This window comes from Aquila chrysaetos, chromosome 26 (assembly GCF_900496995.4).
Source record: "Aquila chrysaetos chrysaetos chromosome 26, bAquChr1.4, whole genome shotgun sequence".
In the NCBI taxonomy this organism is placed as follows: Eukaryota; Metazoa; Chordata; class Aves; order Accipitriformes; family Accipitridae; genus Aquila; species Aquila chrysaetos.
Genome location: NC_044029.1, coordinates 3,182,038 through 3,204,539, shown reverse-complemented (window position 1 = coordinate 3,204,539; position 22,502 = coordinate 3,182,038). Strand labels below are relative to the sequence as shown.

General features: G+C 37.7%; 1 long non-coding RNA gene across 2 annotated transcripts in view; it reads left to right on the top strand.

The window, feature by feature from the left end:
- The window catches only part of LOC115336388, a 77,282-nt gene extending 55,018 nt beyond the window's left edge, over window positions 1-22,264 (top strand). For both annotated transcript variants that reach the window (XR_003921747.1, XR_003921748.1), the window contains 5 exons: window positions 1,242-1,399; window positions 18,128-18,225; window positions 18,697-18,776; window positions 21,566-21,725; window positions 21,818-22,264. This is a non-coding gene — a long non-coding RNA (uncharacterized LOC115336388). The remainder of the gene's footprint in view (window positions 1-1,241; window positions 1,400-18,127; window positions 18,226-18,696; window positions 18,777-21,565; window positions 21,726-21,817) is intronic.
- The last annotated feature ends 238 nt before the right edge of the window (window positions 22,265-22,502 follow it).

The window sequence follows — 22,502 nt, the reverse complement described above, 5'->3', positions numbered from 1 at the left end:
TATGTTTCTGCCCAAGTAATTCTGACTTTTTGGTACCAGTTTCTAAAATTTGGGAAATGAATTGTTTGCATTGTGTTTCAGTTCCGTAATGAGCTCTCCCTGAGTTTTCTGTTGCTCTTCTTCTCTGTATCTTTACAGGTAAACTAGTTCTGAGCATTCAGATGAAATTGTTACAGTAGACTTTTGAAGGAATGTATTGCTGTATAGCTAACGTAGCTGATGTTTATTTAAAACCAACATATTTTGGGGATGCGCTCTTTTCTATTTTACAATTTTCTGTTTAGAGTTAAATAATTTTCTAGTTTTGAGCTGATGATATTGCAATGGTAATTTAAAACTAATCCTGACTTGAATTTTTCAGAGAGATTTTGCAATTCTCGGTCAATTTAGTAGCAGATAAATTATTTTTAATTAGTAGAACAAATTGGAAGTGCCAACTAAAATATTTTTTTTTCTTTATTTCTTTATGTGTTAATGGGCTATGCCTCAAAAGAGTCTTCTGTTTTGCGTGGAAATACTTTTTTCCAGGCCAGAAAAATATTCCTATCATCGTGATTATTCCTATCGTCAGTAACGGATTCTAGGTTTTAACTTATCCCGGTAAATCTACTGCTTTTCAAGAGCTGCTAAGCAAAATTAAAAATCTATATTTTTGTTTTGAATAGAAAATGCTGTGAACAGTGGCAAAATAGATTAGTATTGTGATTGCAGACAATAGGGAAGATTAAGTTACTAAACCACTATATTGTTGTTCTAAACTAAACCCTGTAATATTTTGTGTAATTGAGACTTTGTGCATTGTTAGAACTCGGTTGGAGTATCAAACGGTTGTGAGGATTAGAGCAGACAACTAAAGCAATGTCACAGTAGACGTGGCTGGTTTTTAACAGGATTATCTTCTGAGATGTGTAGAAATGAGCTCTTGTAATAGTTTCGGAGGAATTAATAATTTTAGTAAAATGTTAATGGCAAATGTGCTAATGTAAAGAGTTAGAAGATTAGCGATGCATTCTTTCGCATGGAAATAAGAATATAATAAATGTCCTGCAGGTGACTGAAGCTACTGCAATTTTATTGGAGATTAAAGTTTGATTGACCTTTGCTGAGGTGATTAACCCTTCTGAAATTAAAAGCCAGTGGTAAATTATTCTGTCCAATTTAAATGCAAACACAGAACAGTATGCTGTGTCATTCAAGTGTAAGAGAAAAAAAAAATGTTTTAATTTTCCCTTTGCACTCAGTGAGATGTGATTGCAGACGGCGCGCGACCGGGCTCCGGTAGAACCGGCCAGCGGCAACCTGCCTTTGCTCTGCTCGTCACCGCCGGAGCAGCGGGCGCCTGCACCGAACCCCCGCGTGCAGGAACGCCGGCAGGAACGCGGGGAAGCGCGTCAGCGAGGTGAGCGGTGAAAAAAATCACCGGGGACGCGCTTTACCCGCTCGCGTAGACCAGACCTCGAGCCGTCCGACGCGTGCGCGAGCGGGCGGCGTAACGCAGGGGAGGGCTCCTGCCCAGCCCGGCAAGGCAGCTCGCCGGAGCCGGGTCGCTCACCTGCGCGAACCGTTGCAGATTCAGAAGCGGGGCGGCACGCGTGGTGTTCTTTGTGTTGGTTTCCTCCTTCTCCCTGACCCTTCAAAGTCAGGTTAACAAGCTTGCAGAGCCGCGCTTCTTGACTGACAGAGCGCTTCCTCGAGAGCGGGCTAAGCGCGGGCGTGCGAGTCGCTGCGCTGCTTAAACGCTGTGATTCCAGTCCTTCCTACTCCATGTGCACAAGTGGCTGCTTAGGTTGGAGCCGGTACGTCACGCTGGATGGGTAGGACCAGGACACGATCTTAGCCGTTGACTAAAGCCCATGGGGTTACTTGCGTGTGTAAAGACATGCAGATGGTCATCGGAGTCGCTGTGGCTACGCTGCTGAACAGCCTTCGAAAACCTAGAAAGTTAATTTCCGATAGATTTTTATAATTCTCTTTCACATTACAGTTGGTATCTGTGTGTGCAAACTTTATTAATTAATATTAGATTGGAAAGACCTCAGCGATACGCTTGCTGAATTTTTTATGAATCTTTCATTAAAAGTTGAACACTCAGAAATTCCTCCCAGAGTATCTGCCTTGCTCTTTATTTTTTTTAACAGACAAATGAATGTCAGGGCAGTGGTTTGTTTTGTAATGAATTACACTTAATTTTCCCAGAGGAAGAGATCTGTGTGTTGTTATAAAACAGTGTACTGTCTAAAAGCAGTTCTAGAAGACTATGGTGACTCTCTGAGGGCTTAACTTTACACTGACTACACCCAATATGGTTGGATCCATTTTAAATTCGCATCTTTTTGTTGCTTTTGGTAAGAAACGATGTTGTTTGTTAAAAGCCTTGCACCAACGTAGAGGTAAACTAGGAGCAGTTTAGTTACTTGAGGTTGGTTCAGTTTGCGTAAACAAGCCCTTGGAGCATCACTGGCTCCTTCCTTCGCCCACCAGTCCAGGGGGGAGAGGCAAGTGGGTCGGGTCTGCATCCAGGTCCCTGACACACAGTGTACTGGATCAAACTGCCACCTTTTTTTTCTTTTTTCTATTTTTTTTTCTTTTTTTTCTTTTTATTTTCCTCTCCCCCCACCTCCTCTCCCTGAGTCCACCTCTCTCTGACCACCTGAGAAGAGATAAAGTGGCTCTTTGAAGGCTTTTTCTTGCATGCCAGCAGCAGTAGTGCTGGGAATTGGGCTGAAGGGCAGACGGGCTACTGCAAATGTTTGGCCTTGAGTGGACTTTTTGCCTAGGAAAATGTCCTATTCTTTCGTGCAGCTGCAAAGCATTAAAATGATAATGAACGTGCTGTCTGCATTCCATATTCAGTTTTCCTCCTCACTTTTCATCAAGGAAGACTTCATATTGCATCTGTCAAGGTAGGGAAGTCCAAGGAATTGCAGTTCAGAAATTAAGGACCCTGAGGTAGCGGCTCACTTCTGTCTCGTCTTTTCATTTACACTTTAAACAGCCTTCAGAGAGATGGGCTGCTGCTTCTGGGACCCAGTGAAGAAAGTGAGGAATAGATAAAAGCTAAACTTGTGGTGGAGTGACCTAAATGGAACAGCTGGCAAAAGTATAGAGGGGATCCTCCAGGGTACTGAATTATACCTTCAGGCTCGGATTAGTAGGATGTTTAACAAAGAGATCCATTTGCCAAAAGGATCTCTGCCTGATTTTTAATTATGGAACTAGCACTTCCTTCAACATTTGTAAATTATTGAGGTTTTTTTCCTCCTGTAAGGTGTAGAGTACTAATTGTTGGCTTTGGGCTCTTGCTTCTGCTTTCCTCAAACTAAAATTATTGCATGGTCTTGATTTAACCCTATGAATACTGGGGACACGAAACATTTCAAGTTGTTATGAATAACGACATGTATGCTCTATAGACAAAAAAAAATATGAACTTTAAATATTTATTGTTTTGCTTATAATCCTCGTGGAATGCTTTTGAGTGCTTGGAGTAGGATGAAACTTTTTTTTAAATTGAGGAAAACAGTATTTATAGGATCTTTTTAGTCATACGTATCCATCATGGTTTAGTTAACAATAGTAGGTATGTAGCACCCAACTTTTTTTTTTTTTTTTAAATTTTAGTAGCTAGATATCTCCATTCCTTTGCATGTTTCAGAGCAATGCAGGAGAGGATAAAGAGTGGGGCTGCATATGTGAGAAATTTCTATTGTACCAGCCAAACTTCATCTAACATTTTCTTTTTTGAGATATCCATTATGCACTTGTCTGTTATCAGCTAATACTGCCATACATTTATTAAACCTCAACACCAAAAAAAATTTCCAAATTGCAAGAAATAATGATACTCTAGCACGATAGAAAGTTTTCAATGGGTGGCGCATCAGGACAATTCATGATGAAGTAATAATGTACGCTCTCTATGTGTTCAGTGAAGAGATGCCCCTAAATGTGTCTGTTTATATTTACCGATGTAGTCAGGCAGAAGAGGCAGGGTGGTGTAGTAAAATATTTCTGGAAAGTCTGTTGGAATACTTACTATATCTGTCGACTTTAGACAAAAAGTACTAACAGGGTGGGTGGTGGCGGGGGGAGGCTAGGATGTTGTCACTGTACTCACTTCCTACAGAGTATAACATCCAAAATTAACACTGTTAGTCATTACACCTTCTGTTTTGCTCTTTCAAAAAAAGCATTTACCAAGCAGGGCAAGTTCTTTCAGAGACATGTTCTGTACAATTGTTTTGATGATATTCACTGTATGTCAATGTTAATAAGCCACGTGAGAGATCGGAGAGCTGCTTAGCGTGTGGTATGACACATAGGTGGGTGTTTCTCTCTCGCAACAGAAAAATGGAAAAAAGGTGAAGTTATAACGCTGTTTCCCATTGCCCCCAGTGAAGACGGCAGAGGGAACTGCATATACTTTAAAGTTGGTCTGATAATTGTTTAGAAATGATCTTGTTCAGCATTCTAACATTTCACTACATTAGCAGTAGTCATTGTAATTATTCGAATAGAAAAAATACTTCAAAATTTTATTCCTTCCACAAGCTTTATTTTTATTCTGAACTCTCTGTCAATATTCTCTCAATATTCTACTCTGCCAATAGCTAAAGGAAAACTGGAGGTTTAATACCCTTTTAAGTGCAGTATATGTTAAGCATTTTAAATATATTTTTTCATAATAGAATAAATCACACTTTTCTATATAAGGAAAACTTTCTGAATAGTGATACATGCACTGTACTGTATATGATTGCAAAACACACTGTGATTTCAGTAGCTATACAGGGTTACACCTTAAAGTTGTAAAGAATTTTTTTTCTTTACACTGAAGTTTTTAGCAAAAGCTACATATTCCATGTTGCAGATCTACACATGATGAAAATGTATTGTATATCCCTCCCCAAAAGTTACCCAGAAATCAGGACAGAAGATACGTGCTGACTAGTCTGAGTAAATGTATTATACTACTTTAGAAGTAAAATTATTTTAATTATTTTGTCTTATTTGTTTTGGGAAGCTGGAAGTAGGCAAAAATGGTAGATTAATTTTAGGCTTCAGTTAAAAACCAGTAATTGCCTAGGCTTTTTTTTTTTTTTTTTTTTTTTTGTCAGTCTTACAATTTATGGAAGATTAGCTGCAAGTTGATAATTGCATTTTTTTTGTCCATCATCAGACTTGTGTAGTTTTCTGAAAGAGTGCATAACAGAGAACTGAATTTGAATAACTTGAATAGCTGCATATGAAAAATCTTGGAGTATAATGTTACAATGAACATTTCTTCTTTCTGTTTCAATAGAAATGAAAATTCTGTTATGAATATACAGTTTCTTACACTCATTTAATGGATTTTTTTGTAGTTTTGGAGGGTTTCAAATTCTGGTTTGGGGGTGAGGGGAAGGGAAGGAAAGGATGTGAAACCTGTAGCTCTTCAGGTAAAACTTTGTAAGTCAAGGCAGAATGTTTTTGAAGTATTTACTACTTTACATTCTTGAATTGGGTGGTGGGAGAAATTTCTAGAAGCTTTTCTTTAAAGTAAACTAAAATATGCCTTCTTTGAAGAAATTAAATTGAAAATGAAGTGAGGGCATTTCCATCAAAAATTGCCTGACTGGAAATGAGAACAAGTTGGTCCACTATGTTCAACAGTTCAAAAACTGCTTGAGGAAACATTAACTTTTAAAGTCCTGTTTGAATAATCACTAAACCTTTAGTCAGAAATGAATCCACTTTTCTATGTAGAAACACTGAGGAAAACATTTATATGAAAAAATATAGTCCAATTTCTGAAAATACAGACCAATTAGTGAGATTTAATTTAGATATTTGTCACTGAGTATGCATCATGTATACGTTAGAGCTGATTTACCATTATTTCCTTGTCTTATTTGCAAAAAGAGACTCCTACTTATTGAAATATTACTGAAGAATCTAGCTTTCCCCACAAATTACACACTTTTTGCATAAATGTGCCTAATTACCTGAATTCAGTTTTGATTAGCAGTGTTAATTGATGCAGCTGTGGATGGGCTCTGTTTACCTAAATTACCATGTGCAAACAGCAATACGTCTGAAAGTGAATATGCTAAACTGAAAATACTAATTAGCTAAGACAGATTGTTATTCAAGTCACATCTCAGAGCTTTTTAATGAAAGCCTGAATGTGTCAGGGCTTTATGATATTCAGACAGAAATGTCTATATTACATATGATTTCTAAATTTAATTCATGGGAACAGATGGGATGTCGGCCGGGGTTCTTCTCCATCGCTTCCAGTATTAATGTGAATATTTGACTCTACTGGAGACATTTTTGAGTGTGTGTATGTGAAAGAAGTGTGTGAGAGAGGGAGAGAGGGAGGGAGGGAGGAACTCATTGTGTGCGTTGACAATGTGCCAGCCAAGAACATCTAACTGGTCTATTTTTGACCGACATATTTGCAAATTATAGCCACCTACTTTCCCAGAATGAAGATAAACAAACTATTTTGCAAATTTAATAAAGCTAGATAGTAAGTGTAATAAAACCAAATAACAGAAAGGTTAAACAGGTCTCAGTAACAGAGAAATCTTTTGCAACAACAGAGATTTTTCCTTTGCAACAATAACAAAAATATGTCAGTTTTTTACATAAGAGGAGGATTGGGCTTCGTGTTCCAAATTGTTGTGGGAAGGCTTTTAATTACATTAAGCTGTGTTGTGAAATACAAATACAAATTATTTTCTCAATTTCATGTGGAACAGTATAGATTTAGGTATTTAGATAATGCGCTTAATCCCTCTTAATAGTTCTGGTGGATGCAAAACTGTAAATAAGTTTGAAAGTGGTATAAAAGAATATCTAGAGCGTATACATTGACTTAAGTGTTCTTAATATAGATCAGCAGCTGTAGCACATATGCCCAGCCTTCAATCCATTTATTCTTACTTTTGCTTCAGAGCTTAAATATTCAGAGGTCAGCTCCCATGTGAAACTCAGTAATTCCATCAGAAGATTTTCCCACAATGTCTTGTCAAAATGCAAAGCAAGGATTATAAGTACCATGCCTAACTATTTGTACCAAAATAATAGATACAGTTGTAATGTTCTAATTTTCATATTTGGATAGTTCTTGCATAAATGTTCTCAAGATATCTGGTATGGTCCTAATTCAATGTAGGTAGCTATGGTTATATTTATAAAAAGTGTCAGATCTTTTGACCTAAATTGGTCAGAATCTATTTTCTTGTGCGTGTTGCAATGGGAGAACTCTTTTGACTCTGTTATTCCACAGTTATGGTGAATATGGTGAATAGAATTTGGCCTGGTTACTTAGTTAGGGGAACACAATACTCCTTTTCAAAAGGTTCAATAGTTCTGTTTTTGTGCAAGTTGACATGTAGAGCTGATCATATTTTCTGCAAGTAATTATCTAAGCTCCTAAGCATTATACCTGAATCCTTTAGTCATGCCCTCTTGTACTTCATTGGTGTGGGCTTTACAGATGGAACATATTTCTAAATAAATCAGCCACAGATACCGGCATTGTTCAGCTGGCAATTAACTCAGGCTAAAGAGGAGAACAGTAGTGGTGTGAGTCAGGTTTGGACGACTATGATAAAAGAATCGCTTCATTCCTATTACAGTTGCAAAATACGAGTGATCCTCTATAATGAACTGTCTCTTCAGTCCAGACATCTGACCTAGTAAAGAGCTTTTATCCCAAATAAATCATATTTTTCAGGAGTTCTGAGTCATAAAATGTTATACCAGACCATTTAATGACAAGTACTCCACCACCCTCAATAGAGCTTGACTTCCTTATGCAAGGTGTAGCTGAAAGAGTAAATGAGAAAGAGAAGCATCCCTTTATGGAGCACAGGAAGGGAAAGAGGCAGACATACAAATCCAAACCAGTTTTAGGATGGAGCTTGAAAAATTGCATCCAATGATTGCTTTCACTAGTAAAATACTGGAATAAATGATCTGGAGACAAGGTCTTCCGGGCAGGTGATGATCTTCAAGTAGACTGGTAGATGAAAGGAAGAACAGATTAACCCATTGTTTAAAAGAAGCTACCAAGGCCTTTTTTCAAAGAAAATAAGGTAGCAACTTCCACATAAAGGTCTTAAGAAATCCAGCACTTGATGCAGAAAATCTCTCTGAACTTTGACCTTTACTCAACCATCATTCGAGAGCAAAATCAGTGAGAAAGGAGTCTGCGGTATTTGCCTTTAGCCTTCAGAATAGGAGTTCAGGACAGAATCTTGGTGGCAGCAATAGCGGATGAACAATTTGTGAGAACATACAGAAGCGAACTGATACTTCTACCTCTCCATAACCTTTAATTCAGTTGGTTGATCAGCTGCTACTCAGGCCATCTACATGATACAGCTGCAAAAGTTGGCTTAGCATTACAATGGGTTCTTGTTTCCATCCAACGCACTGGAGGTGTGTTTGGTACCTTCTGACACCCAAAAGCTGTCGCCTGCTGTGTCCAAACTATGCATTCTAGGATTTATGCACAAGATTGCTTAGTAAAGAGATCCAGTAACATGAGTAAGATTGTATTATCTCTTTCTTTAGGCTTTGCACTCTTAATTCCAAAATTAGCCAGTGTCTTATGAGGTGTGCAGTCAACCCTCAAATAAGAAGGACACAAAAAATCAAGCAGGAAAAAATAGAAGTGTCATGTCTAATTCCCTGTTTTGTTATTATTTCTCAAAAAGAACTTCAGCAATAAAAGTGGGTGGTCATCAAATACCTATGGAAAACAGATCACTTTTGGTCTGTTGGAACTGAAGTGCTTTAAAGCAGAAGACATGTGAAAGCTATGGATGTAAGCACCATAATAAAAACACCCTAGGTATACAGGAGGTTTGGTTCTGATGAAATGTACCTAGCACAAACTGCAGATGTGAACCAAGGAGGAAGAAGAGGAGATTCTAGCTTCTTCTCACTCAGCACCACCTTTGCAGGGCTTACAGCCCCACATCATGTAGTGACTTTACAGCTCTGGTTAGGGGGAAGCCCATCTAAGAATAGAAATGGTTTCTAGCACTGCTTGTGTGTATCCTTGTTTTCAACTCATCTGTCTTGCTCCTTACTCAACCATTCATGTTGAATTTCACTTTATTCTTCTACAGCAGAAGGACCAACCTGTTGCTAATGCACAAAGTCTCTCTTCATCTCCTCCTTAAATGCTTATAGTCTTTTCTTTCGCCGCATGCAGCCTGCGTTATTGTAATTCTTGTCATGCAGTGTTGACTTGGAAGGAAAGATGAGGCACTGTGTTGTGTTCGTTACTGCTCTGTGAATGAGTTGAGTGACTATACGTATTCATCCCCTCTGTTCTGATATTTCCACTGGATTCAAGGTTCCTGCTGCTGCGAACTCAGTGCGATGTTTCTGGTCTTCAAAGCAATTAATGTGTCAGTATTGGCTCCGTGGGCTACCTCTTTGACTTGCCAAGGTACTTCTCAAAGCAAGGAACATGTTATTGCTGTATTGGGAAATCTCTTCATAGACTGCAAGTTGAAAAGCACCTTCTGCTTTTATAAATAATATTTGACATTTTTCATATCTATCCTAATTTAATATGATGGATTTTCGAGGTCTGGTCTGCTTGTGTTCTGAAATAGTCTCTTTGTTATAAGTTTACAGGAACACTTTGCAGTTCACTTACAGGAAAGCACTTACGGTTCAGTTACTCACTTGAAATTTTTTTAAAGTCAGTTTTAGTCTACATCTATTGCACAATTTCTTGTTGCTAAACTAAGTGAATATGTTTATTCTCCAATGAATCTATACGATTTAAATCAGCTAAATGTTTTCTATTTTTGAAGTTAATTATGCAATTAACACTCATAAAAAAAAAAAAAAGAGGAGCATATATAACATGTTCTTTCTCTTCATATTCACGTTCTAGCTCCAATTATCCGCTGGTGTGGAGGGTCCCTATTTAAAAAGTCATCCTCCAGGACCCTGTCAGAAGTGAAGTCCTCTAGTCTCTTCCAGGCTCTGTGTGTCCCCCTTCTCCAGGCTCCTTTTCTCTTATAGTCCAGTTGCTATTTTTACTTTCACTCTGACTTCTGTTGCTGTACCGTGACTATATCTTACCTCATCATTTACCCTGATCCTCTTTCCTCTCTGTTCCATTCTCCTTATGCTTGGTACACAATTTAGGTAATTTTGATTTCTCCTGTTGATCATATTTCCCTTCTACTTTAAGATCTTTAGCCTGGCCATGAGTTTTTGGCTGGTCTTTATTACGGTTGCTGTTTCTTTCTAATAGCATATGAGTGATGCTATGCACCTGAAAAAGAGATCTTTTACCTTTGATAGGCAAAACCAAAGTGTGTTAACCTAGTAGGCTACTGTAGACATCTAAAAGTACTATCGCCAATGGTGAATAATTTTTTCTAAGTGTCTTGTGTCAGCATGGATTTCAAAAAGACTTGCAAACTCCTACTTAATCAACTATTTCCCTGTAATGTTTTTAATCACACTTGCTTTGTATGTGAACTTCTCCACATGCTTTTCTTTGCTAGACCCTGTCATCTCTCTTCTGCTCAGCTTCAGCTTCAGCCTACTGTTTTTCATCCATTAATTTACTTCATGTCCATATTACAAGCCACCAGTATGTAAGGGAAGTGCAATAACTGTGTGTTATCTGCAAACTTCCATCAAATCAAGACCGATAACCAAAAATTTCTTCTTTCTTTCATCAGTGGTCTTCACTGCATCTACTTTTTAATTAAATTTCCTAAAATTTTCTCTGTTCTTTAATACGGACTGCATCGTTCCTGTTATATTTCTCTACGTGAATTACAATACATTCTGCTTTAATTCTAAAATTACTTTCAACTATATAAAACTACATAAGATGGTAAGAGAAGTAAAAATAGACTGAGTCAGTACCATGTTCTCTGTCAGATTAGAGATACTCTGCTTTTCGTGTGGTTGTCCATGTCTATACAGGAGGAATGCTCAGAAAGGAAGACTCAAGCTATGTAAATAAATTCCTTTCTTAGTCAACTATATTAGCATCTTTGTCAATCACATTAAATCGAAAGTTCTTGCCTTCTTTGAGTCCTTCCGTATCTCTGCTCTTACTACATGTCTTCCAATAGTCCCTCATTTATTACTGTGTTTCCTCCATCTACACTGGCCATTGATGATTAAATCAATGCTGCTGCAACCCTCTCTTCTAGCAAATAGTGTGTATGTGTTTGTGTGAGTGTGCACGTGTGTGAACCTATGATACACATACTTTGGGCCAGTTCCTACTTCAGACAGAACTGTCATGAAATGAATAAAGCCTCAACATAAGACAGTAAGTTTTCTTATGTTAGAGTGTCTGTTAATGAACTATTTCAGGTGTCAATTGTCAGCTGTGCAAACCGAGAAGTAGAATAGGCAGTATGCATATTTGCATTTAGTTTGATTCTTTCCAAAGTGTGATATATGCGCTGACTGGTGCCTGTGTGGTACTTATGGAACAATTTGTGTGTGGCATTTTTATGTTGCCATAAACGTAGGGCATTTAATTTGGGTGAATATCTACTCTAAGATACGTGATTTTTGAATAAAGGCTTTTCCAAGCCTAAAAACTCTCAGAAGGAAAATTGCATGACCAGGTAAAAATATGCCTAAGTGCATTTAGGCTAGTGAAAAGACCTGTCTGAAAAGTTGTGTTTTGCATAGTATAGGGAGTGTGTTTCTACCTGTATTTGGTATACTCATACGTGTATACATGTACAAATGCATAGCCCATCAAAATGGCTGCAAAGATCATGCAGGAAATTTATAAAAACTCTCACCACCTCTCTTCTTCTTCTTGTGAATTCCACTTTGGGTGACCATCGTTCCAGAATTTGGAGCATTTTCCAACAATTACCAGTGTTTTTTTGCAAATATCCTGCAAAAAAAAGTTCTTTTTCTCTTAGATGCAATTTTTCTGTATGCTTATTAGTCTCCAGAGTAGTATCAGACCATGTTTAAAACGGAGGCTATTTTAATGTTAATTTTCTCTCCGGGTATGAGAATGGACATTGTACTTTTGGAAAGAAGGAAGAAGGCTCAGCCAGATTCCCAGTGGAACAAAATATTTCCTTCCAAGCACATGAGCCCTTAGATGTGCAAAATAAAATCTTGATATTATTATTACCTAGCCTTTTTTTTTTAGTTAGACTGTATAATTTTAAAATGTTTTTGCTATGATTGTCCTTTTCCTTTTGGACCTACACAACTTGAGGCTGCCTTCAACAATGTCAGTGTGTTGTAAAATGTTACGCACAATCTTAATTCTTTCCCCGTTTCCTCATTGTAGCACAAACTTTGATTCCTTACTTGTACAATATATTTCTCTGTAAGCTCTCTTTCACCTCTTTAAAAAACAAGTGTGGCCATGCATGTGTGGAGGAAGGGATAAAAGGCAGTTTTTAGGCAAGTCACTTTGTTTCTCTTTCTTAACTTCTGTTTCGTCTGGATCAGCTGTAAGGCCTCTGAGAGAGCAAAGTGGGTTCTAGTCTGTGGTGCTCTCAGCTGGGGGCTCCAGGCACTACCGTGATACAAATAATGAAAAAAATAATAATACATTCATACAAATAGCATGTCATGGAGGAGAGGCATAAATATCAACAGTACCATTTTAACTGTTGTGCTTGTTCGTCAATGACAAATGTACTGTAAGTGAACAAATAATGAAATGGCACAAGACTATCGTGGACAGCTAAAAAATAATCAAACCACCATAGTTTTTAACTTAATGGAAGGCTCCTCAGGGCAACAGGCGTATCCAGTCTTGCTTGTACAGAGCACAGTAACTCCTTGGACCTGACCATTCACTCTGGGCCTTATTTGTAATATAAACATTACATATTTATAGAAGTATACGTATTTATATACACATATTACACAATTGAAGGTTGGTTTTGCTGTACAAAAAATGGAATCCAACAAAAAGAAAGTGCACGTTACTGCTGTCTGGCTTTGATGTGGCTGGAGAGGGGTCAGTGCTCTGTCAGCTCAGAAAGCCAAAAGCATTTCACTGAATCTTGTGTTAAAGAAATGTTAAAGAAATCAAACTCCTAAGTTAACAGTAGACATTAAAGAAAGCCTGGCCTTAAAAAGAGGGTTTCTTGCCATGGCTACTAGGTTTAAATGTATTTAAAGTTAAATTTTTGGAGTAGAACACACAGAGAGTGAACTTCACTCAGAGTGAAGTCTGAGGCCTAAAAAAGATACGCACCTTTTAGCTATACACAGTTTGAAAAAGGAACCTGTGGTGTCTGTGTTGCATTATATAAACTTTACATTGCTTGATGGGATGACGAACAGCAGGAGGAGAACCTTGGCTGCATCTCCATTATACTTCTGCAGGGCAGCCAAACAGTTTACTCACCCATATGTTCTGGGTTCCAAAATCAGTTCTAATAACAAAAAACAAATGTACAAAAATCGAGATTCCATTTTGTTAAGTAATTATTTATAGTGTGTACAACTTGGAGAGGATTCAACAATACACTGAAGAAAGATTCTTTCTGGCTGTTGATATAAATATTACTCTTGAAGAATAGATGAAAGGCTTAAAGTTTGAAGTGTAATGCCCAAATCATTAAGGACTGCATTGCAGAGAATGCTTTTAAAATGACTGCTGATTGGAAAGCTATATTCACTTTTTATTCACTTTTCATCTCAGAGAGACAGAAGAATTCATGTGTTAGCAGCTGTTGATGATGCAAATATTCAGGTTTGCATTCTCCATGTGATCAACCAACATTGAATTGCTAGTTAAAATGCTGAGAGAAAAAATCAGTCATAAATTCTTCCTGTACCTATATATATTTTTAGCGATCCTTTCATTAGTGAATTTAATAACAAAAAAAGATTTTATATTTCTTTTCTCCCACTAAACATGCATAAAATTTTATCTGTTTCTGCTGCAGTGCATACAGTATTTTAATTGCATTTCATTGTTCCCAAACCTAATTTGTTGGAAGTTAATTTTAACGATATTAGAGCTGGGAGCTGATACAGCGTTCATGTGATGGAATTTGGCAAGATGGACTTTTATGCATAGTAAATCCACAAGTTGGGGGTTTTTTTCCTTATGTCTTTAAGGTCTAATTTATTTTACGAATGAGTTGGTATTTAAGACATAAACATTACATCGAGTAAGTGTACTACAGCCTTTTTTGAGAGTGCTTTAATTCTTCTGTATAGCAAAAAATGATGGGGTCAAATTGTGTACATCACAGAGTGGCTTTTAAGACAGAGCACATGGTTAGTTTATGTTTAACTGACACAGAATCATAGAATCATTTAGGTTGGAAAAGACCTTTAAGATCACTGATATTCAGACATATTCTGAAGAACGCAAAACAGGCTTAGCAGCCCCAATATGATGTAAGAAGCTGGAATGTTTTCTGTGCTTTCTTTGAGAGCCCTTCTATATTGAGCTTAAAAAAAAGGAAGAGAAGTCATCAACCTTTTCTAGCAGCTAGTCCATTCAGAAAGGAGAAGATCTGTTGGAGTACTTGAAAGTAAGAAAACTGGTAGCTACCAACTAACTCTGCTTATTGGAGTTAATCTTAGTAATGATACGCATCCATCTTTCAAGCCTTTCCTCCTTATCTGTAAAATAGTTACCTAATTCTTTTGTGTGCACTATATAGGTGAGCAACATGGCCTGCTGCGGGTTGAAATGACACTGGTGCTCATTTAAAACTAGGATTGTGTCTGGGACATGCTCTGTAACCAGCTTTTTGCTGTGGTTTTGTTTGTTGTTCTTTCAAGAAGAGGGGTACGGCTTGGGCATCTCTGCTGATCAGAACAAAATGGAAGAGTGCAAGGGCAACCTCTAGACTTGATAGAAAGGAGAATCCAGCCCTCCCTCGAGTCCCGTGAGGAGTCTGGCTGTTGCTCAGGGCAGACAAACGGGATTTCACTTCGATATCAGATGTGTGGGGAGGAGGGGCTTTGCATGTGAAATGAAGGAGGTGATGCGTTCAAGTCAGCTAATGAAAGGCAGACAGGGAATACCTGTCTTGTGGCTCTCAGGGGTGTGTGCTTCCAATAGAAAATGCAATTTATTGTGTGGATTCCCCTTTTTTGATTGGCTACAGTTAAAATCATGTGCTGAACAGGTTTCAGTAATCCAATGTTCACAAGACAAAGGCAGCTACAATTTCTGTCATTGGACACAGAACTGTGAGGTCTTTATTTTTCAAATTTAATATGTATAAAAGTCGTAGTCTGCTGGTCAGACACAGAAAGACAAAAAGAAAGAAACCCTACCAGATCACTGCTGTGGTACAATCCTGTTACACCAACTGGCATTCCACTTGGGTCACAACCCTATAGATTTAAAGGCTGGAAAGGAGAGAAGTGTGATTTCTGCACCTAACCAAACAACTTGTGGTTGAACTGCAAGAATATTTTTTAAAAATAGACCCTGATTAGAAGTAACTGAAAATTTCTCACCTTTCTGAGCAATCTGTTTCAGTGGTTAACTAACCTTATTGTTACCGTGAGAGTTAGCAATAATTTCAGTTTTGTGTAATTTTACCATCAGCATGGCAAATAAAAGCCACAGATGGGAGGCAAACAGTTTTATAAAAAGGGGGAGAGTGTTACCGCCAATGTGTGAGGGTTAGATAGGATCAGCTCGGCTCTCTCTGGATAGAGTATCATGAGCTGGTTGTCTTATCAAAGTCCCAGTTTCTCCCACATGTTTGTTGGCTCAGATAGAGTGAGAAGGATGTCATACTGAAAATCTTAAAGACACTCTCTCCATTCTTTAAATGGTCTTTGAATCCTGGCTGATTGGAGAGAGGGGACAATATGCAAGATCACACATCATCACTTCCAAGAAACGAGATAAAATATCCCATGCCACTGTTAAGAAATGACCAGCAAGGGGAGAACAAAACCACCAAAAGGCAGAATCCCTTTTCCCACAGGAGCTAGAGCAGTTGAATCTAGAGCCAAGCCAACGTGTCCTTACCGGTGTTACTCGGGCCCTCCAGACAGTGGATTCTACTAATAGTGCGACAGAAGTGCTGTCACTCTTACTATCCTTCCCTTCTACATCTGGTATGATGAATCAGGATTTAAGTTACTTGTCTGTTAACACATGCTGCTCTTGAAGAGACAGGGAAAAAAAAAAAAGGAAACAAAAGAAGTGAGGGTCTTGCGAAGATGGAATGAGGTGACATCACATTACTGTGTTGTAAACGGCATCAAAATATGTTGGAGGAGTAGTCTTTGGAAAATTGAGTCTCTGACATTAAAAGTTTGTGTCTTGAACATTCCCTATTTTCATGATGAATAAGGGTTTTTTTGGCAAAAAGATTCATAGGATTCACGAGTTTATCTTTGAGCTTAGATCAGGGGGACGACAGAGCTTAATTTCTCTATCACTCCTTCTGTTGGAAAAAAGTTAGAGGAATAAAAATCACAATGTTGTCATGTTGCCACAGAAACTGGAGGGTTCCTCTGTAGTTACACATCTGTGACCTTAAAAAAACCTAGATTTGTATTCTGTTTCAGCATCATCCTGAAGCTGACAGTGGGAGTCTGATTAAAAAAAAAAGAGTAGTAGAGTCTAAATCAATTGTTATAAATCTAGTATGTGATTGCCTCTCCCCAGCCCCCTTTCTATATATGCAGGTGCGCATGTCTTCTTTTGAAAGCTTCCTAAATTGTTGAAGAAAGTGTTGAGTTTAAATGGTCCATGTATCTCTTCTACTGGGGAACAGTCCCATTTCAATTGAAAGAAACAGCTTCCATTAGCGGAACAATTCCCCGTGCTTTTTGTTCCTTGCTACAGCTAAGCCTTTGTGATTTCCTTTCAGAGCTATAAAGTTCTGGAGGAGTGAATATATATGCAACTCTTCTGCTGCAATTTCTTGTTACTCTGAATGTACGGGGCTTGAGGGGAGGGAACATGACCATATGGAAATGGCTTTCTTATCCAAGTGGAAACAGTTTTAGTCAGCTTTCAGGCGGGCTCCATAAACATAATACAGTAGAGGAACTCACAGAGCTGTACTTTAATGGCCATTAAAATTGCCTCTGCAGTGCATTCAGAGCCAGGATACAGTGAATACCGATGTTTGTATTATGAATGGAAGACAAATGTCTTCTGAACAAAAGAAAATCTAATGTTAATTAAACTTTTCCAGGGGTTGGGGTGGCTAATTCTGCTTTTGTGTTGTTAAATCTCCTTTGATTTTAATTGCATGACAAAATAATGGACTGTAAGTGTAATGTTAGCAAATGTTCATATTTGATTACAAGCATCTGTGTATGCTAAGTCAAAGAATTAAATGCTTTTAACCAGGGTGGGTTTGGTTTTTTTGGGTTTTTTGTTTGTTTGTTTTGTTTTGTTTTATTTTGTTTTTTTTTCCCAGCACAACCACATTGATAACAAAGCTTGTACTGTCAGTATGTTGAAGGTCATTCTTATAATCTGTTCAGTGAGAACTGCTCCCTTTTAGGTGAAAAGAAAAATCAACTGAGCATACCTAAAATTGTCTAGAAAATCCTATTACACTTACTGAATTTCAGTTATATGTTTCAGATTCATATGGAATTCAATGAACGCTCAGATCAAATATGAAAAATTGTAGCAAGTTTCCAATGATATGCACAGGGGGTTTTTTTCCCCCTTTTGTGGCTGACTTAGAGAAACAAGGCACATTCTTCTCAGAGATGGCAAAGGATAAACTGAAATTATTAACATTAAAACATACCTAATACTGTGATATTTTTTAGAACTGGAAACAAAGGTAGGATACGTCTTATCCATCTGTCTTGCCTTCCTGTGCATCTGTCTGTCTCTCTGGAGCAAGTCAATAAAAATGATTAGAGCTGGCATCTCACAAACGTACACCCTTAAACCATGAAGCAATAATACTGTGAAGGAAATTTTTTTCTGACCTTTTCAAATTACATCCAACTGTCTAGGGAATTTCTCAGTGACTAGAGGTAATAAGGTTCAATCCGTTTTGCTGGTTGGCTTCAAATTTAGCTCCTCAGAAGCCCTAACTTATCTATTCTTTTTATCTTGGCCTTGGCATCTATTCAGTACAGTAATCCATGCATCTAATCTTTTTTTTTTTTTTTTCTCCCCTCTCAGGTTTAGCTGGTGGATCACATTGTGAAATCTGCAGCCATGAAAGGCCCTCCATTTACTGCACCCTTCAAAACGAAATATTAGCATGGGAGGCTAAGCTGGTATGTTGCCTTTGAGAGGCTCTTGTTGAATTTAATTAGCTTTTAGATTTCATCTCCATCTCACATCTCAGCTTTCACCATTGTATGTGATTTAGGCTTCAGTGACTTTCATTATTTAAAACTTTTCCAACTTAGCCATGCCACTTTAGAATACCGAGGGGGGAAAATGAAGTTTAAAGTTCATTGTCTTAAATTGATTTCTGTTTAGTTTTTATGATGTGAGCTCGGAAACAACAGATACACAGCCTCCCAGTAAGTATAGTGAATCATTCAAGTGAGAAAGGCAAACAAGCATTTGTGCATGGCTTGTTTCTCATTGTACTCCATGAAGTAAAACTGGAAACAGGTAAAGAACATTTTTAGCAAAATATTTATTAGAGGATTTTGATGTCAAATATTTTTATACCTGGGAGAAAATGCTTTCTTTTCAACTCATTTGGTTATCTGGTTTCATTTTTGTGACTTACACAGGGTATTATGGAGCAGTGATTTCAAATTCTGGGTCACAAGTAACTCCAGGACAGCACGAGGAGAGCTGTCGATGAGAAATGGTAAGCTCTTGGCTGTTAACTTACTCCCCATATGGTTAGGACCTAGAGATTTGTTTCATTTCAGGCAAGGGAAAGTCGTAAAAATTGGCCTTTGATGCTGTCGCTTCCCCAGAGTATTAAGTCTGTGTTTAGTTATGGCTGATGTGCTATTGAATGACCTGCAGAATATTGAAAGTGCATGCATATCACAAAGCACCTGTAAAACACTTGCTCTTAATCGTGCAAGAAATATACTGCAAGACGTAGGTAGCTAACTTGTATATAGTTACAAGGCAAAGCAGTAGCTACAGAGAGGTTTGGTAAAGATATGTGGCGGGGTTTTTTTTCTTTTTCCTGAATTCATGTTCATTTTGATTCTCCCTTCTGAAGTGTAGGGAAACATAGTGAGATGGATAAGGTACAGAACTGGGAGTTTATAGATCTTGTCCCTGTATGTAAATGGGCCTCCACTAGGGCTGTAATGTTTGTCGAGTCACTTAATCATTTTGCACCATAACCTTGGCTTCTGTGAAAAGCTGTCAGTCAGTACTCGGCAGAGGATGAGCACAGGGTGCAATCTGACTATTTCATTGTCTTTAATTGATGCAGCTGAAATAAAATAGGTTCATTTTTAATCAAATTGTATTGTGCATCATTGATATTAGCAATGTTGGAAGTGGGATACTCGATAATCTGAAGGCCAGTCATATGCCTGGAAGTTGGCCACAAAATTTTTGAGAATAGCTTTAATTCTGAAATGAATTTAGGGAAAACAGTACCCCACATTGGCAAACCTTCTCTCATTCACGGTTATTTCTTTAGCATCCTTACTGTCACATCATGAAAAGAAGTGTTGCTAAATGGACAGATCCAGATACATTTTTAAGCAAGCAGGAATAAGCATTTCAAAATTTCTTTATTACTTTAGTACAAAAGATAACATACCTAAATTGGCAGTATGCTAGATAGTGTCCTTGTTTCAGAGATAATATGAAAGGACATATTTTGAGTGTACACAAACACACAGCTTGGTACTAAAATAAAGTGTAGGTAATGAATGTCTGTGTGGATGTGTTCATTTACTCTCACATTTTGGAAGCTCCACTTGATACATGTAGAGTTATTTCTTAGTAGAACAGTTTTGCTGTTCTTAATTCTACATGAATTAGGCTTCTCCTGGCACTCCAGCATCCAGGTTGGCCTCCAGATATGGAGACCAGCAACCCAAAAGGGTCCATAGTTTGCCAAGTGTATCAGAGGACTGAGAAATGCCTCATGGAAGGAGCAAGTTTTAGCATCTCAAAGCAATGACACTGTTGTTGGCTGTACGTATGTATCTTCTTACAGTAGGCGCTTGAAAAATGTATAATAACTATCCCTCTCATAATATTTCAGGCAGAAATGCATAGGGATGGGATTATTTTGAATGCAAGTAGGATATTAAGATGGTGGCAGTGTGAGTTTTCTTTCACTGAGCAAGTTCTTGTTTCCAGGATTCTAATTTGTAATCCTGAATGCTGGACAGAAGCAGTTCTGTCGACAGGTCTTTCTACTATAGTGATGGTTTTCAACTCATAAGTATTGAAAGTGAATTTGAATTAATAAGGAGAAATGATTTATTTATTTAATTAAATTCAGTTCATCACAGTATATGTTGCATAAAAGGAACTATGTGGTGATATCTAAATGTTTACATTTCATTATCGGAGTCTTTGTGTACCAGTAGTTACGAGCTATGGACAACAGTTGAGCTAAACGTGGTGTTGTCCGCTTAGAATGTAGTTGAGTGTCTTTTCCTCTGTCAAAGCCGAGCAGTTTGGATCACTGAAGGTCCGGAAACCTCAGAACTATATTCTGGTTTTTGGTATTACTGGGCAATATCAAACTCTTCTTTGCAAATTAAGCCATGCTTGAAAGTAGCTGAGTAAAAAAAATAAACACAACTGTTTTTTCAACTCAGACATACTACATTATGTCTTCTAGTGGGAAAAGTAACAACAAAAGTCCTGATGTTTGTCTGGTTTAGTGTCTTTATAGCTTTGCCTTCTCTTCTGTCATTCCTGATTTTTATAAATTGGAAGTCCAACAATAGGAAAACAAAATGGGTGCCAGGGATAGGTATATGAAAAATGGTGTTTCGGCTTTGCTCTTTTTCCTCGGTTCTTAGAAAATATCCAGTTTAACAAATCTTTATGAGAAGAAAATTCTGTAGACGGAGTCAAAGTAACTCCCATCCATGCATCAGTGGTGTTAAAATGGGAAATTACATTGTGCACATCAAAGGGATTGTGCGAATGTTATTGATACACCATTCTTTATTGTTCTGTGTTATTTATATTTTCATCATTAGTCTATAAAGTCTTAATAATTAGCTCTCTAATTTCCCAGAAAAAGCATGTTAATTTATTGAACCCACTGAAGCCAAAAAAAAAAAAAAAAAGAAAAAAAAAAGCTGATCAGTCTAGCATTGTAAGTTAATAGTATAGAACAAAGTGTAGTCATAATTAGTTGAGAAAAGGACTTCCCTTGTTCATTCCAGTTTATAATAAAAAGTCCCTCGCCAAAGTGACTTAGAAAATAATGCATTCAGACTGAGCAGAATTACCGCCTAGCAGATTCTATTTATCTGTAGCTTAAAAAGCAGCTGCGTTTTTGTAAAAAGCAATGAATGTGGCAGTCCTACTTAAAGGTAGAAGAAAAAGAACACCCCTTGTTTTGTAATAAGGGGATTTTCAATTTAAAAGAGAGAGAGAGAGCCTGTTGTGTGAAGTATGGTTATTACATTCACTGTATTCTATCTCACCCACCAGGAGGCTAATAACGAAGGAGTCAGTGAAGGAGACCAATGCCACGAGGGTTATCTCGCAGCCCCAGATGCTGGATAAGTTGAAGGAGGCAGAATCGCTTTTGGATGACATTCAGGAAGGCCTTGAATGATTATTTGGCGAAGAAAAGACTATTCTTTCCAAGGTAAACAGTCCATTTCATCTGTCTGCTGTTGGTGTTGGTGTAAAATATGTTTGTATAAATACCTCTAAAGTTCATTTTTTATCGTTTTTCAGGTTTTTTCTCTCGATGCAGCAATGATCTCTCAGGAATCCTTTCTGAGACAAAGGATCCACTCCACGTCCAACCACACCTAAGGAAATGCTTTGAAGGAATTGCCAAGCTCACTTTTAATCACGAGAAAGAAATTACCCACATGGAGTCAGCAGAAAATGAAAAAGTAGAGCTCGTGCTGCGAATAATTCCAGCAAGTGCCAAGGGGCTAGTTGAGAAATGGCTTCATGAGGTGAATATCTTTAGCTCTTACTTAGGGTTTAGTTACTGTATAATCATTTTCTCTTTTAGGAGCAATGAATATCATAAGCATATTTCCTAACTAAATGGCTCTCTGAATATTTGTCAAGATGTTGACAGATTTCAGCCTTATTGTTGTTATTTATTGCAACTAATTTAGCATCTGCAAACATGCAGAAATTAATTCTAATAAAAAGCTCTCAGAGTCAGGCTGTCAGCAGAAGTGGGTCTGTGTCTGAAACCATATATGTGAATATATGTTTGAGTCTACATGTATGTGTTCTCGTGCTTTCATGGTGTAATGTCTGTAGTTCAGGAGGATAACATTTAAAAAAAAAATCAGAGAAATGTAAGATTTTGAATGCTTCCCACCCTGCAGAAAGTGTGTCCCACTGTGTTGGAGGGGTTTAATTTCCAATTATTTTAACAAAAGGGAAGAGAAATTAT